This window comes from Phaseolus vulgaris, chromosome 8, assembly GCF_051622355.1.
Source record: "Phaseolus vulgaris cultivar YP4 chromosome 8, ASM5162235v1, whole genome shotgun sequence".
Classification (NCBI taxonomy): domain Eukaryota; kingdom Viridiplantae; phylum Streptophyta; class Magnoliopsida; order Fabales; family Fabaceae; genus Phaseolus; species Phaseolus vulgaris.
In genome coordinates, this window is record NC_143505.1 from 19193793 (window position 1) to 19211049 (window position 17257).

Here is a 17257-nt window from a genome sequence, read left to right on the forward strand (position 1 = left end):
AAGTTTATTACAATTATATACAAAGAGAAAGCATAAAGGTAGTGGATGGAGGGAATTGATCAGTCTTCAGCGGGAACCACCTTCCCATCCACCACCTCGTTGTCAAGGGACACCATGCTAAGGTCCAGATCGGGGAACAAGCAGGCGAACTGTTCCCGTGCAGCCTCGAATCCAGCAGCCAGAATGTGAGCAGAACTCAGATTAAGTTCTTCAATCTGTTTCTTGAGTTCTTCAGTTTGTTCCTTCAGCTCCTTGTTCTGCTGCTCCAGCTCTTCAACTTGTTTTTTGAGTTTTTCAATGGTTTCTTGAGCCTGGAGAAGGTCTTCAGCAACCCTCTTGGATTCTGCTTGCACCTGGCCCAGTTCAGCAGCAATCTCCCCTTTTTCCTTGTTGGCTTCGGCAAGCTCAGCCATGGCGTCATCCCTCGCTTTCTCCACCTTTCCAAGGAAGACCTCCCGATCGGCTGACCTTTGCTCCATTTTCTTCACCTTGGCGGCGTCAGTTTTTATGAGGGCCTCCAGGTCAGCCACTTTGACGCGATAAGGTACAATCTTGCTCTCCAGCTCGATTTTCTCTTGAGCCAAGAGTTGTACCTTATGGCGGAGATCGGTGGCCTCCTTGCGCGCCATCCGGAGCTCGGTGCTCATTGCATCTTCTACTCGGGAGTGTTCAATCTCCGCGAGTGTAAGACTGCAGGATAACCTCTCCGCCTCAATCCTTATAGTGTTGTTCTCAGTTCGGAGTGCGAAGAGGTCATCTTGGAGCTTCCTGGTGGATTTCTCCACAACCTTAGATATAATGAGGGGGAAGTCCTCCGCCATCATCTTCATTTTCGCTGAGAAGGGCTCCCACATCCTCTGGACCTCAAGAGGGAGGTTTGCTGTTGGAGGCACCGGATGGGTTTGCTGTTGGTTTTCGCCGCCACCCTCTTTAGTTGGTTGCTCAGCAGGTGCTTCTTGGCGTGGTGGCGACGTCGGGGATTCAGTAATCAGAATTGGAGAGTTGTGGGCAACCTCATCCCCGATTGGAGCAGCGTTGGCGGTTGAGGCATTTGAAGGAGGACCCCCTCCAGCTGATACATAAGGTGTGGAGGCGCTCGGGGGGTCCTCCATGAAATTTGGCTCGGGGGCCTCAACCGCAGGGGGCGCAGACGCCAATGGGACTGCTTGGACTGGTGAGGCAGGAGCTGGTGGAGAAGGCAATGTGGGAGGTGGAGCTGGTGTGGATGGCGGTGTTGATGTAGGAAGTGGAGACGGGGCTGGTGGTGAAGAAGGTGCCACCCTTCTCCTCTTGATGATGAGGCCATCTTCTGTCGCCTCATCATCTTCTTCTTCTTCTTCTTCGACTACTTGGGGGGCTTTCCTCTTGGGTTTCCTGAGGACAAGCTTCTTGCGTTGGTTGGCGGGTTGGACATCGGGGGGAGTTGGACCCTTTGGTGGCGATCGGCCCTGTGCGGCGGCGATCTCCACCACAGAGTTTGGCACGGTTTGGGAACCCGATGCCAACCCATGGGTTCGGGCGAGCGCCCTCAGTTCAGCGAGCTTGCCCTTGCCCAACATATTATCTGCATGAAGCGAAAATGCATGGGTTAGCTCAGAAAGGAAATAAATGCATAAGACAGTATGCAACAAAGCGGACAAATAGTGCAGAAGAATAAAACCAAAGTCTTGCGCACAACGCACAAGACGCCCATAAACAGTTAACAGAAGTAGTGTTAGAACAAAGACTTAGACGTCTAACCTATGCGGATTTTGAGTTGGTCCTCGAAGAACTCGAAGCAGATGAGTGTGGTGGTGAAGAAGGTGATGTTGGCGTCCGCCACACTCTTCCAGAAGAAACAGAGATCTCTGTCCAAAGCGCCCATGCTATCAGGACTTCTGGGTCTCCTGAAGCTGCTTTTGGACTCTTTGTTCCCCTTGTTTACCCAGTACAAGGGGAAACCGTCGAGCAAGGAAGCGTCCCTGTCGTTCGGGCGCACCTGGACGAACTTTCCCTTCCAGTCTTTATAGGATTGCTGGAAGATGGAGAGGATCGACCTCCCAGCGATCCCATTCAAGCTTACCCACAGGCGGTCTCCTAGGTGCTTGGCTTCAAAAAGAAACAAGAAAGCATCCACCGACGCTGGTAGCCCCAAGTGGTCGCACATGACTTGGAACGCCCGCACAAACGCCCAGCTGTTGGGATGGAGCTGGGCGGCGGCGATGTTGAGCTCGGTGAGAAGCTCCCTCTCAAAGCGAGTGAAGGGAAACCTGAGTTTCACCTTCTTGAATAAAGTTGTGTAAACAAAGCAGAAGGGCCCATCGTTGCTCGCCTTGTCGTCGGCGCAAACTGGCAGGTCGGGGGGGCAAGGTAGCACCGTCATCTTCTCATCGTGCTCCTTGTGGAATGATTGGTGAGGCTCATCCCCCTTCGTCAAACGCAGAACTGCCCCAGCAGTGTTCACAGAAGATGTTTCCCTCAACAGGGTCGAGTTGGCCCAGGGATACAGTTTTTTGAAGTCTGGTGGGGGGACGGAGGCTCCTCCGGTGACAGGCGGAGTAGCCTGGGCCAGGTTGGGGCGGGAAGGTGTAGGCCTCTCAGCCTGAGAAGATGAAGCACCGCGCGCTCGCGGTGGGTTGTGTGCTTGTGAGGAGGGGTTTCGCGATGAAGGAGGAGGATTTGGGGTGATCTTGGAGCGAGTCATTGTTGAAGCTGCAAAGGAAGAAGAAAAGGAAAAATGATTAGGGTTCGCAGAGGCTGACTCGATCAGGAAGGAAGGGTGAAAAACGAACGAACGTAGGTTCGTTGTGACGTTGACGGAGCCCTAAGTTACGAAGAAGGAGAAATAGCAAAAACAACCCACAACGTATGCACCAGAAGTTAAAGGATGATGCGAATCGGTTAAAATGCAGGAAAAACCAGTAGAAGAAGGAAAGGAAGTACCTTTTTATGATCGGGAAAGCGATGAAGGATGTTGGTGTTTCAGAAGGTTGAAGAACGTTGAGAGCTTTTTTGCAGGAGAGAGTTGGAGCGTCTGAGAATACGAAACAAGTGATGGAACAGTGAAAGAAATGGGTTTAAAGGGTTTTTCGAAATGGGTTTGGAAGCGCAAACGGCAGTTGAAGGTGACCGTTGATGAAGCCACGTGTCGAGCGATGGGAGGAGTGTTTGGTGGAGCGTCAGAAAAGCAGAAAGTACAACCGCTTGAAATTCTGCGCCAGCGCCACGTAGATCGGTATTGACGTGACTGCTTTAGTCTTTTCGCTGGACAAGTCTTCGCTTAAGACTGGGGGGCTTGTGTACCGCCCTGGTGGTTGGAAGTGATGACGTGGCACCAAGCTACAGTATAGGCGTGTTGAAAGGACGCCAGACTGGCAGAAGGGAAGGAGGTCGGGGGGTTCGTGTAGTCGCCAGTTATTAAGCTGGCGTGCTCCGATCTCCATCACACCAATACCGGCGGTCACCCAGTTGAAGATGAAGTCGCCATATGTAAACTCAGGCGACCAAGTGATCAGAGATCGCCAGAGCAAGCACATCGCCGAAGATGAAGGTGGTGCAGATTATGAAGGCGGTCGGCGAGACCACAGGGAAGGTATATGAAGGCACCCTAACTCGCCAATTCCAGTAGAGATCGCACTCCAGGACAGCTATGCACTGGGCAGTACCATGCATAAGTAACTTAGCCAAATGGGAGATAGAAGCAGCGCCCAAGTCAAGGAGGCTCCAGATGATGGCACGTGTACAGCTGGATACGAGCCACGTGTCCAAGTCTGTAACTGCCAGGAGAGAGAAAGTGACCAAGTATTTAAGGGGTCCCCAACGAACTTTTGAGGTACGTGCGTTGAGATTATCTTCTTTACGCTTGCGAGTTCTAGATCATACTGTGAGAGAGAACATTGCACGGCTCCTTGAGAGTTCTTGAGTGTTATTGCTCTTAGTATTTGGTGGTTCGGTCACTGACTTGGGCGTTGGAGTGCGATCGGCCGCAGCGGCGCCGCTCTGTTCTTTTGCAGGTTCTTGAGGTGGATCTTGGCGGAGGACGGAGGTTGAAGCGGTGCACACGTCGATCCAAGTTTGACGAGGCAAGCTCCAAAGTTTTGGTCAACAGGCAGGATCAGTTATATAAATGAAGAAGTATTCGTTTCATAGCCACCAGGTTTTGAAAACCATCAACATCCAGGACACGTGTTCAAACTCAAAAAGGCTCTTTATGGGCTCAAGCAAACTCCTAGGCAATGGTATGAGAGGCTAAGTGATTTCCTCACCTCACAAGGCTATGACAGAGGTACATCAGATAAGACCTTGTTCATTAAGAAGAAAGGAGATGACACAATTCTAGTACAAGTATATGTGGATGACATCATCTTTGGATCAAACAATGAAGAATTATGTGAAACTTTTGTGGAAATCATGAAGAGTGAGTTTGAAATGTCAATGATGGGTCAGTTGAACTATTTTCTAGGCTTGCAGGTCAAACAACTCAAGGATGGCATTTTCTTGAATCAAGCTAAGTATTGCAAGGATCTGCTGAGAAAATTTGAAATGGACAAGTGCAAACCAATCAAGCTGTCACTTGGATCATGATGAAGCTGGAATTTCTGTTGATGAAACCAAATACAGAGGACTCATAGGATCACTATTGTATCTCACTGCCAGCAGGCCTGACATCATGTTTGCAGTGTGCATGTGTGCTCGGTTTCAATCTGCTCCTAAACAATCACACTACAATGCTGCCAAAAGGATTTTGAAATATTTGCAAGGAACTAAAGAAGTTGGCTTGTGGTATCCACGTAACATTTCATTAAATTTAACTGGATATTCTGATTCAGACTTTGCAGGTTGCAAAATTGATAGGAAGAGCACCAGTGGTACCTGTCACTTGCTTGGATCAAGCTTAATCCATGGCAGCAAAAAACAGGCATGAGTTGCTCTCTCCACTACTGAAACAAAGTACATTGCAGTAGGGAGTTGTTGTGCTCAGACCATATGGCTAAGATAGCAATTGAATGACTTTGGTATCTTACTTAACCATATACCTTTGTTGTGTGATAACACTAGTGCAATCAACTTAACCAAAAATCCTGTCATGCATTCAAGAACCAAACACATTGAAATTAGGCATCATTTCCTAAGGGAACACATATTAAATGGAACATGTGATATTAAGTTCATTGGTACAGATTTACTGCTTGCAGATTTGTTCACAAAACCATTGGCTAAAGATAGGTTTAATTTTCTGCTTAATGAATTGGGAATTATACATGTCAATTGTACCTCACAGTGAAAAATTAAATCTGTTTATTTGCAATTAAATGTGTTTATTTTTTGTACTGATATGCCTTGATGACTAGGAAAGAGAATTTTTTATCTTTGACTGTTTGACTGACTTAGTGGGTATTAACCACTGTACCTTTGACGGTTTTGGTCATGGTTATGTAACCGATTTGATGGTTTGGGTGCTCAATTAAGGAGTGATATGTGTGCATCATGACCCTAAATATTTGCTGCATATTTTCAAAGATTCTCTGCACAATTTCGGAGCATAAAATCTTCATTCATATCCATTCATAACTGCTCCATCAACTCATTCATTTTACAATATAAATCTGTGTAAAAATCTGCTACCCACATTGGTTGTCCATTTTCGGTTCTCACCATTTGAAACACAAGAAAATTCTGGTTCAACCATGGCTTCTTCTTCAAGACAAAAAGAAAAATCAGGACAAGCAAAGCACCTTTCAATGTGTGCTGGAAGGCCGGTTCGCTGGAGATGAAGAGGGTATCAATGCCTACATTCACGAAATGAGGAGAAAACAGATTAACATACCCAAGGTGTTGGATTTCAACTGGCTGAAATCAGAGAAATTGGATGAAACAAGGTCTGCATTGAAGCACCAGAAATTGAAAAAGCTGTTGGAATTAACTGGTAATGTGTATCCTGATTTAGTTAAGGTGTTTTACACTAATCTAACCTTGGATGGAAAGAACATTGTATCCTATGTGAAAGGAATCAAGTATTCTGGTCTAAAGGTTGGAAAAGGGGACACAAGTGGGATTCAGGAGTTCAACAAACTTCAATATTACAGAAGCTGTATGAGGACCCCTGCCCAGAGCATAAGCAGATTCCATGCAGGTCATTTGAACCTAACACCACGTCTTGTTATAACATAATTGTTATATAATTGAACAAGTTTATCATAATGTGTGATCATAAATGATCATGCAATTGAAAATTATGAATTTTTTAATAATTACTTTAAAAACTCATCTAAGGTCGTTTTCACTTACAGAGGAAGAAATTGGATTCTCACTAAATGATGTAAGAAGAAACACATTTTAGAAACCAGCACTGCTTCTTCAGAAAACAACTGACGTCACCCACAGAACAATTATGCAGTTCTTGTGAAAATTTGCTAACCCCAGATTTGATCAATGTGATTTTAATATTAATCGATCAAACCCACCTCTCAACTTCCAAGATCTCAGTCAAAAAAAATCAAGAAAAATATATAAAGGTGAAATTTTGAGGGTTGAAACCAAGTTTTCTGTTTTGATTAGTCAACACGGTCGCACAATATTACTCAAAGCAAACAAGTACGAAAAATTGTTGAAGTTACAGAGTAAAAAGAAAATCAGTGCAACATATAGTTTTGGGAATTCAAGAACAACACAGAGCACATCAACACAAATGAATTGAAAGAAGTTACAGATGAGGGAGCTAAAAACTGCAACATACCTAAGAGAGGTCGTTCTTGGAGTGAAAATTATTGAACAGGATCGAATCCGTGTGTAGCAATTTCAGATTAAAGGATACTTTTGTGAAGAAAAGAACAGAAAGAGGTTTAGTGAGTGGAAGGTGTTGTTGGTAGAAAAAAGAGAAAAGATGCACATGAACAGAAGGAATCTTTGAGAGTTCTTGAGAGGCCTACACGTACTCTCACAGAATGTAGAGACTTGACACTTGGACTTCACCAAAGAAATTTCGGTTTGTTTTTCAGATACTGCAGAGTTATTTATAAAGTCCACTCTAACAAACTAATGATAAAATAATTAGATATAGATATAGTGTAACTCTATTTTGCTTTTTAAGATCACATCCTAACTTAATTTTAACTTTAATATATATTTTGATTTAGTATTTAAATTTATTAGTTTTATAAAGATAAAATCTATTCAAATTTTACATATATAAAATCTATTCAAATTGAAATATATCTTTAAAATATATTTAATTATTGTTACATATGTGTTTATAGAAACACATATCTTCTGATTAAATTATTAAATCTTAAATAAATAATAACTTTATATAAAATGAGAATTAGTTCATTAAATTTCATGGAAATATTTTTTATTATCTATTATGTATCAAGTATATATATATTATAAAAAATATTCTTTTTAATAAGGAAAGACACCACGTGTGGCATTATATTGATTCTTTTTTATATTACTATATAATATATAAATTATCTTTTTAACCAACAACATTAGTTGTTCACACAAGTAATTGAGAGTTATGGTTTTTAATCACATGGTTTACCTTTCCACCCTGATGATATTATTTTTTTAGTTATTGTTTTAAATAATGAATGATTTATATCAATTTAATGATTAAAAAAATTAATATCACAAGAATGTCACAAGTATTTATTATAATAAATATGATTAATACTTTTGAAGAACTTAAACAAAATTATTATAAATATTTTTTCTCAACACTATTTATTTCACACTTAAATATTTTTTATAATTGTATCATGATCCAGCCGGTTGACTCAACGCAAGAGCGTTGCCTCGTCACGATCTTCCTCACCAGCTTGACACCACGCGCCTTCCAAGTCCACTCCACAGATAGCTTCTCTGAGAACCTGAAAAACACACGGTGGCGCCTCTGCGGCCGGTGGCGCTTCGACGCTCAAGTCAGTGACAAGAACACCCAAAAACTAAGAGAGAATATGCTCTGTAGGACCGTACTGTAGGCACACAACCTTAGCAGTATCCGCCGTAATGAAAAAACGTACCTCTGCAGATTCTGTTAAGGTTACCTTTATAGCTGGGTTTCTTCTCTCTCCAGGCCGTTATGCTTTTGGACGCGTGGCTCGCGTCCAGCCCTGCACGTGTCGCCATCTGGGCTGGGACAGCAGGTAGCACCCAGCCCTACACGTGTCATCATCTGGGCTGGGGCAACTCAAACGTCATTCTTTGTGTAGTAACCAGCCGCACAGCTAAGTCCTCAACTCAAGGAGCAACCCAACACGTAATGCGCTGTGAAACACCACCCGTCAAGGCGAGTATCGGATGCAACAAAGTGCATCATCTCTGTGATATCGCCCATCGCGAATGACACCCTCCTTACTGCTACGCCATGCATGTTCTAGCTGGGGAAACCTTGCCACCAACAAATGTCCACTCTGGGAATCCTGTCGCTGATGAGCAAGGTGTTTCCCCCAACCCACTCGACTTTCATGCCCCAAACTGGTGCCACCATCGTCTTACTGAACTTACACGCTCGGAATTACCCTTCTGAGCCTTCGACAGCCTTAACTAAGTTCGCTGGGAGACTTGGCGACGTGCTCCTTGTGGCGGTGTGTAAACCACCCGATCTCCTAGCATTCTCATACGGCGACTGCGACGCAACTCTGGTGACCGCCAGTTACGCACACTAGAGATCGGAGAACGCTAACTGCCAGGAGAGAGAAAGTGACCAGGTATTTAAGGGTTCCCCAACGAACTTTTGAGGTACGTGCGTTGAGATTATCTTCTTTATGCTTGCGAGTTCTAGAGCATACTGTGAGAGAGAACATTGCACGGCTCCTTGAGAGTTCTTGAGTGTTATTGCTCTTAGTATTTGGTGGTTCGGTCACTAACTTGGGCGTTGGAGTGCGATCGGCCGCAGCGGCGCCGCTCTGTTCTTTTGCAGGTTCTTGAGGTGGATCTTGGCGGAGGACGGAGGTTGAAGCGGTGCACACGTCGATCCAAGTTTGACGAGGCAAGCTCCAACGTTTTGGTCAACAGGCAGGATCATCAGGCGCCCACCGTGGGGCCGTGTAAAACTTGCTCCCATCCGTAGCGTGAGTTCTTGGAGGTTTTCGTAATTTTCTGTGTGGTTGTGTGCTGGTGCAACCATAGTTCACTGTTCGTTTGAAATTTGTTCGGTGATTTCGCGTTTTCCACCGATCGTTTGGGTTTTTGTTCGGTGGAGTGAAGTTTTCTGCTGTTTGCGCGAGGTTTGTTCGGTGAGATTTGAGTTCTTTGGTTCGTTTGGTTTTCCGTGGAAGAAGCGGTGGTTTCTGGTGGAGTTGCAGGTTTCTGTAGAGGTTTTCTGTGTTCTTGAGTTTCTTGCGGAGTTTCGCGCAGGTCTGACCGATTGATCGCTGAGTCAATCGTCGCTGGAGGAAGTGTTGTTCATTATTCTCTGTGATTTGCTGAGTTTTCATGAGAAAAATGAGAAGCAACCGTTCAAGTCCAGTTGCGCCCATTGCTGCTGAAGGCGCCGCCGCCATGACCATGGCGCAGATGGTAGAGATCATGCGCTCGTTGCAGACAACTGTGGAAGCCTCGCGCATAGAACAGACGAGAATGCATGAGGACCTGGCCGCCTCTCGGGCCAGGAATGATGAGCTTAGCAAGGTGACTGAGGAGCTGCGTCAAGCTCTTCAGGAGCAGCAAGGGCGTCCTGTAGCTGAAGAGGTCACGCCGTCGACGCCGCCTCGTGTGTTCCCTATGCCATTCGTCCAGGCGATTACTGACACGCCTATTCCTACGAGTGTGGTACCTGTTAAGGCTGTTTTTACCGGCGTGGAGGATCCTGAGGCTCATCTCACCATGTTCCACACGCAGATGATGCTGTCAGGAGGGTCGGACGCTGTATACTGCAAGATGTTCGTAAGCACACTCCAGGGAACAGCGCTGGAATGGTTTGTGAGCCTGCCTAACGGTCACATTACCAATTTCCAGCAGTTCTCGAAGGTTTTTGTCGAGCAGTACATCGTGAATAAGGCACCGCCCAGGGTGTCTTATGATTTGTTTGATATAAGGCAGTACCAGGGAGAGTCCCTCAGGGACTACTTGAATCGCTTTGGGGCGCAGATGGTCAGATCGCCGGCTAAAGATGAAGAAATGCTGGTCTATGCATTTAAGAAGGGCGTGCTGCCGGGACCATTCTGCGAGGCATTGATCAGGGCCCACCCCGCCACGTTTGCTGAGGTCAGGCGACTTGCAGTGGCCCACATCGCCGACGAGAGTGAAGTCGCCGAGAAGAGAGGAAGCGTGGCTCCCACTAGGCCACGCGCCCAGACCAGGATCCAGCCACAGAGGGTGCTGGAGACAGCGGTGGCCAGAAGGGATAAGAGGACTCGCCATCCTTATGATCCAAGGAAGAACAAGGGCAGGGGCCAAGGACGCCAGCAACCAGCACGCCGGGAATACAATCGCCCGCCTAAGCACAAGTTTGTCATGGGATTGGCGAACCTGATCGCCATTCCCAAAATATCGGCTAGGTTGAGAGCGCCCGAGAAGGTGGGCGACAAGGTGCTGGGACCAAAGCCAGATGCCTGGTGTAAGTTTCACCAAGGCTTTGGCCACACTTTGGACTCGTGTTTGTCTTTAGGATACCAGCTCGACGATCTAGTTAAGAGCGGGTTCCTAAATGACTATTTGCTGGATAGGAGGACGAGGGGCGCGTCGAGCTCCCAGCCTGCAGGTGCTGAGGCTCAGCAGCACGAGATGCCTACGCACGGGGAAATCCATACCATTGCAGGGGGTTTCTCAGGGGGTGGCTGCACCGCATCACAGAGGAAGAGGTACGCGAGGTCTGTGATGACGGTGGATATGTTTGAAGACCACTCGCCGGAAGTGGATATTACATTCACCAAGCAAGATCTTCGGGATGTTGTGCCCCATGACAACGATCCCATAGTGATTTCGTTGATCACAGCAGGAAGGAAGGTCCACAGGGTGCTGGTGGACCAAGGAAGCTCGGCAGATGTGATGTTCTGGCCGACTTTCACGCAGCTGGAGCTGCCCCTTGACCAGCTGAGGCCCTATGGAGGGTGTTTGTACGGTTTCGTTGGTGACCAGGTGGAGGTCAGGGGGTACATAGAATTGAGGACAACGTTTACAGATGTGGCGGGTTCAAGAACGGAGAAAATCAAATACCTTGTTGTAAACGCTCCTTCAGCATACAACATCCTGTTGGGAAGACCCACGCTCAACAGGATAGGTTCCATACCGTCGACCCGGCACATGAAGGTGAAGTTGCCGTCTATGGAGGGGGTGGTGATCACCATCAAATCCGATCAGAAAGAAGCAAAAAAGTGCTATGAGAATAGCCTGAAAAACAAGAGATCGGTGAGTTACGTAACGACCACCCCGCCTCCTAGTGTGAAGCCCAGATCGACGGTAATAGAAGAGACCGCCGGAAGGGACGTGGAGATGGTGGATGCTGAGCTGGGGGAGGGGAGCGCTGGCCTGGAAGAAGAAGAGGCAAGGAATCGCCCTGAGGAAGCGAGAGAACTGGGAATCGCCAGGGCGGTGATCGCCAGAGAGACCAGGCCAAAACCCGTCGAGCAGTGGCTCGAGAGAGAGATCGGAGGAAAGATCTTCAAGCTGGGAAGATCCCTGGAGGTTGAGCTCCAGGACCAGATCGCCAAGGTGATAGAACGGCATCTGGATGCCTTTGCATGGTCCGCTTCGGACATGCCCGGGATCGATCCCGACTTCTTGTGCCATCATCTGGCGATGGACAACTTGGTGAGACCAGTGCGACAAAGAAGAAGAAAGTTCAACGAGGAGAGGAGGCAGGCGATCAGGGACGAAACGCAGAAACTCCTCGCTGCAGGCCACATCAGGGAAGTTCAGTACCCTGAATGGCTGGCAAATGTCGTGCTGGTGAAGAAGAGTAATGGGAAATGGCGCATGTGCGTCGATTTCACTGACCTGAATAAAGCCTGCCCAAAGGATTCGTATCCTTTGCCAAGCATAGATGCCCTGGTGGACAGTGCTGCAGGGTGTAAGTTGTTGAGCTTCCTGGATGCCTTCTCGGGGTATAATCAGATCAAGATGCATCCCATGGATGAAGAGAAGACTGCCTTCATGACGGAGAGATCGTGCTACTGCTACAAGGTGATGCCGTTTGGGCTGAAGAACGCGGGGGCCACGTACCAGAGATTGATGGATCGAGTACTTGCACCGATGCTGGGAAGGAACGTGCAAGCGTACGTCGATGACATGGTCGTGACCTCGCCGGAAAAAAGCAAGCACGTGGCAGACTTGGAGGAATTGTTCACGACGATCGCCAAGTTCAAGTTGAAGCTGAATCCAGAGAAATGCATCTTTGGCGTGGAGGCTGGAAAGTTTTTGGGTTTCCTCTTGACTGAAAGAGGCATAGAGGCCAACCCGGATAAGTGTGCCGCCATCTTGGCGATGAGGAGCCCAGTTACGGTGAAGGAAGTTCAACAGCTAACAGGTCGGATGGCAGCCCTGTCTCGCTTCGTGTCAGCTAGCGGAGAGAAGGGACATCCCTACTTCCAGTGCTTAAGGCGCAATAACAAGTTTGCTTGGACGAAGGAGTGCGAGGAAGCCTTCGTCAAGCTAAAGGAGTATCTGGCGAGCCCGCCGGTTTTGTGTAAACCGCTGGTGGGAACCCCTCTCAGGTTGTATTTTGCTGTAACTGAGAGGGCGGTGAGTGCAGTGCTCGCCCAGGATCAAGATCAGGCTCAGAAGCCTATTTATTTTGTTAGTAAGGTGTTGGAGGGCCCCGAAACGAGATATCAGGCCCTGGAAAAGGCTGCGCTGGCTGTGGTATTTTCGGCGAGGAGGTTGCGCCACTATTTCCATAGCTTCACCATACTGGTGATGACCGACCTGCCCATCCAGAAGGTCTTGAAGAAGCCTGACGTTGCGGGAAGGATGGTGAAGTGGGCAGTAGAATTGTCAGAGTTTGATATTAAGTATGAGCCCCGAGGCCCGATCAAGGGGCAAATCTTCGCAGATTTCGTGGTCGAGCTCTCGTCTGAAGCGACACGAGTTGAAGGGGATGACTTCCGATGGGTACTCTCAGTGGATGGATCATCGAACCAGCAGGGTAGCGGTGCTGGAGTCATCTTGGAGGGCCCTAACGGCGTGCTGATCGAACAATCTTTGAGATTTGCCTTCAAAGCCAGTAACAATCAAGCAGAATATGAGGCGTTGATCGCCAGGATTTTGCTGGCCAATGAGATGGGAGCCAGGGTGTTGATGGCTAAGAGTGACTCGCTGCTAGTCACAGGGCAAGTAACAAGCGAGTTCCAGGCTAAAGATCCACAAATGGCGGCTTACCTAGAGTATGTGCAGGAATTGAAGAGTTCCTTTTCCTCCTTTGAAGTAGTGCATGTGCCCAGAGAGCAGAATGCCCGAGCTGACTTGCTAGCTAAGCTCGCCAGTTCAGGCAAGGGGGGTAGGCAGAGGACGGTGATTTAAGAAACTCTGAAGACGCCAAGGGCATTTGTAGCAGATCACCTGGTTCTTCAGATAAGCAAGTCGACGGAGAAAGCAGCGAGAAGCCATAAGTCCCTGACGCAAGAAACTTTGAGATCGCCGAGAATTAGAGCATGTCGAGGAGAGAAGGTGAACATGACGCAGGTCTGCGCCACCCATGAGCCAGACACCTGGATAACACAGTACAAGCGGTGCCTGGCAGATGGCCTTCTCCCGCTGGATCCGACAGAGGCTAGGAAGATAAAGAAAAATTCCAGCAAGTACACAATGATCGATGGCGAGTTGTACAGGTTTGGGTTCACTCACCCACTCCTGGAATGTGTTTATGGTGAGAAATGCACGAGGATTATGGCAGAGCTCCATGAAGGTATATGCGGAAGCCACGTCGAGGGTCGAGCTCTGGCCGCAAGGACCCTCCGTGCAGGTTACTACTGGCTAACGATGAGAGAAGACTGCAAGAAGTATGCGCAGTGTTGCAAACAATGCCAGCAGCACGCCGATTGGCACAAGGCACCTCCCGAGGAGTTGAGGTCGATTTACAGCCCTTGGCCGTTTCATACCTAGGGAATCGACATTCTGGGACCATTCCCGCTGGCGATCAGGCAGATGAAGTACTTGGTGGTGGCGATTGAGTATTTCACCAAGTGGATCGAAGCAGAACCAGTGGCCCAGATCACCGCACACAAGATCGAAGGTTTCGTGTTGAAGAACATCGTGTGCCGGTTTGGTGTGCCCAAGCGCCTGGTGTCGGACAATGGGACTCAGTTTGCAAGTCACCTGTTGAAGAAGCTGTGCGAAGGGGTGGGAATTCAACAAGTGTTTGCATCCGTCGAGCACCCTCAGACGAATGGCCAAGTAGAGTCAGCCAATCGGGTGTTGCTGAGAGGGTTGAAGAGAAGGCTAGAGAAAGCCAAGGGAAGCTGGGCTGAGGAGGTACCCCGTATAGTCTGGGCGTACCACACCACCGAGATGTCAGGAACCCGTGAGACCCCATTCAGCTTGGTCTATGGGTGCGACGCAATGATTCCAGTGGAGATCCAGGAGAGCTCGCCGAGATTCCAAAACTTCGTGGAGGAAGACTCGAATGAAGAGAGAAGGTTAAACCTGGATCTACTGGATGAGGTCAAGGAAGAAGCGAGATTGAAAGCTGAGGCAGTGAAGAGAAGAATTGAACGAAGATATAACTCGAAGGTGATGCCGAGACAGTTCAGAGAAGGCGACCTGGTGATGAGGAAAGCCCACCAGTACGAGATGGAGAATAAGCTGTCGCCTAAGTGGATGGGACCGTTCAGAATAACCGAGGCGCTCGGGAACGGCGCCTACCGCTTAGAGACATTGGAAGGAGGGGCGATTCCTCGCACCTGGAACGCCACACACCTCAAGTTATATTACAGTTAAGAACGTTGTAAGTAAAGACAAACACGATGTTATATTACAATGTCTCTGCTAAAACAGTTGGAAGGGGGCACTCATTTTTCCCTAAGGAGGGTTTTTAATGAGGCCACCCAATAAAGAAGAGTTTTCGAAGTTTAAGTTGTTTCAGATTGCATGCTTGTTGTTTTCCAAAAGTTTTGAAGAAAGACCTTGTCGCTTGTATGTGATTTAAGGCAAGTTAAAGATATATTGCATGCTCTCTAAAAAGTTTCTAAGTCCTCATCGTCTTTCGGCGATCGGAGGCACTAGTTAAAAGACCTCAACGCCCTCGCGCGTTTTGAGGCAAGATAAAGACCTCCTCGCCGTCGAGCGAGTGCAGGCGAGAAAGAGTAAAAAGTCCTCAGTGTTTCTGGGGGCGAGAAGATGTAACCCCTGGGGCAATGTAGAGGCACCAGTAAAAAGTCCTCAGTGTTTCTGGGGGCGAGAAGATGTAACCCCTGGAGCAATGTAGAGGCACCAGTGAAAAGTCCTCAGTGTTTCTGGGGGCGAGAAGATGTAACCCCTGGGGCAATGTAGAGGCACCAGCGAAAGTCCTCAGTGTTTCTGGGGGAGAGGAGATGTAACCCTTGGAGCAATGTAGAGGCACGAGTTAAAGACCTTCTCGCCTGTGAGCGAGTTCAGGCGAGTTAAAGACCTTCTCGCCTGTGAGCGAGTTAAGGCGAGTTAAAGACCTTCTCGCCTATGAGCGAGTTCAGGCAAGATAAAATCCTTCTCGTCTCGAACGAGTTCAGGTATGGTGTAAAGGGTGGAAGAAGTTTTGAGGGTGGCTAAGGTAGGTTCGAAGAGAACGCCTAACCACCCGGTCTCTTGTTCTGAAGATCAGGGAGGTAGAGAAGGATCCGAAAGGCGCCTCTACCCCAGGTGAAGGAACAATGGCCAAGTTGTGAAGCCAGAAAGAAGCTGATATCGCCAAGAGTCTTGGCGACCAGGAGAATTTCAGGCAATAGCAAGAAAAGTCTAAGACCCGTTTCGATGAAGCAGATCGGGTGAGCGGTGTCTTAAGCCTTTGATTGAGTTAAAGTTCGTTATTTGAAGAGCCTTTTTACGTTAAGGTTCATTGCCTTAAGATTACAAGTTGTTAAAACGTTATTGTCAAAGATCGGTGGTTCGAAACAGTTAAGTACATGGTTGCGAAATTACTAAGTTATTTCTTGAAGCAAATTGTGCAAGGAAAGTTAAAGCAGCTAAAGAGGTTATAAGAAGGAATACCAAGACTTTGTCATTAAAGTGAGTATCAGATTCAGAACACATGTACAAGAAAATATGAAGTTTATTACAATTATATACAAAGAGAAAGCATAAAGGTAGTGGATGGAGGGAATTGATCAGTCTTCAGCGGGAACCACCTTCCCATCCACCACCTCGTTGTCAAGGGACACCATGCTAAGGTCCAGATCGGGGAACAAGCAGGCGAACTGTTCCCGTGCAGCCTCGAATCCAGCAGCCAGAATGTGAGCAGAACTCAGATTAAGTTCTTCAATATGTTTCTTGAGTTCTTCAGTTTGTTCCTTCAGCTCCTTGTTCTGCTGCTCCAGCTCTTCAACTTGTTTTTTGAGTTTTTCAATGGTTTCTTGAGCCTGGAGAAGGTCTTCAGCAACCCTCTTGGATTCTGCTTGCACCTGGCCCAGTTCAGCAGCAATCTCCCCTTTTTCCTTGTTGGCTTCGGCAAGCTCAGCCATGGCGTCATCCCTCGCTTTCTCCACCTTTCCAAGGAAGACCTCCCGATCGGCTGACCTTTGCTCCATTTTCTTCACCTTGGCGGCGTCAGCTTTTATGAGGGCCTCCAGGTCAGCCACTTTGACGCGATAAGGTACAATCTTGCTCTCCAGCTCGATTTTCTCTTGAGCCAAGAGTTGTACCTTATGGCGGAGATCGGTGGCCTCCTTGCGCGCCATCCGGAGCTCGGTGCTCATTGCATCTTCTACTCGGGAGTGTTCAATCTCCGCGAGTGTAAGACTGCAGGATAACCTCTCCGCCTCAATCCTTATAGTGTTGTTCTCAGTTCGGAGTGCGAAGAGGTCATCTTGGAGCTTCCTGGTGGATTTCTCCACAACCTTAGATATAATGAGGGGGAAGTCCTCCGCCATCATCTTCATTTTCGCTGAGAAGGGCTCCCACATCCTCTGGACCTCAAGAGGGAGGTTTGCTGTTGGAGGCACCGGATGGGTTTGCTGTTGGTTTTCGCCGCCACCCTCTTTAGTTGGTTGCTCAGCAGGTGCTTCTTGGCGTGGTGGCGACGTCGGGGATTCAGTAATCAGAATTGGAGAGTTGTGGGCAACCTCATCCCCGATTGGAGCAGCGTTGGCGGTTGAGGCATTTGAAGGAGGACCCCCTCCAGCTGATACATAAGGTGTGGAGGCGCTCG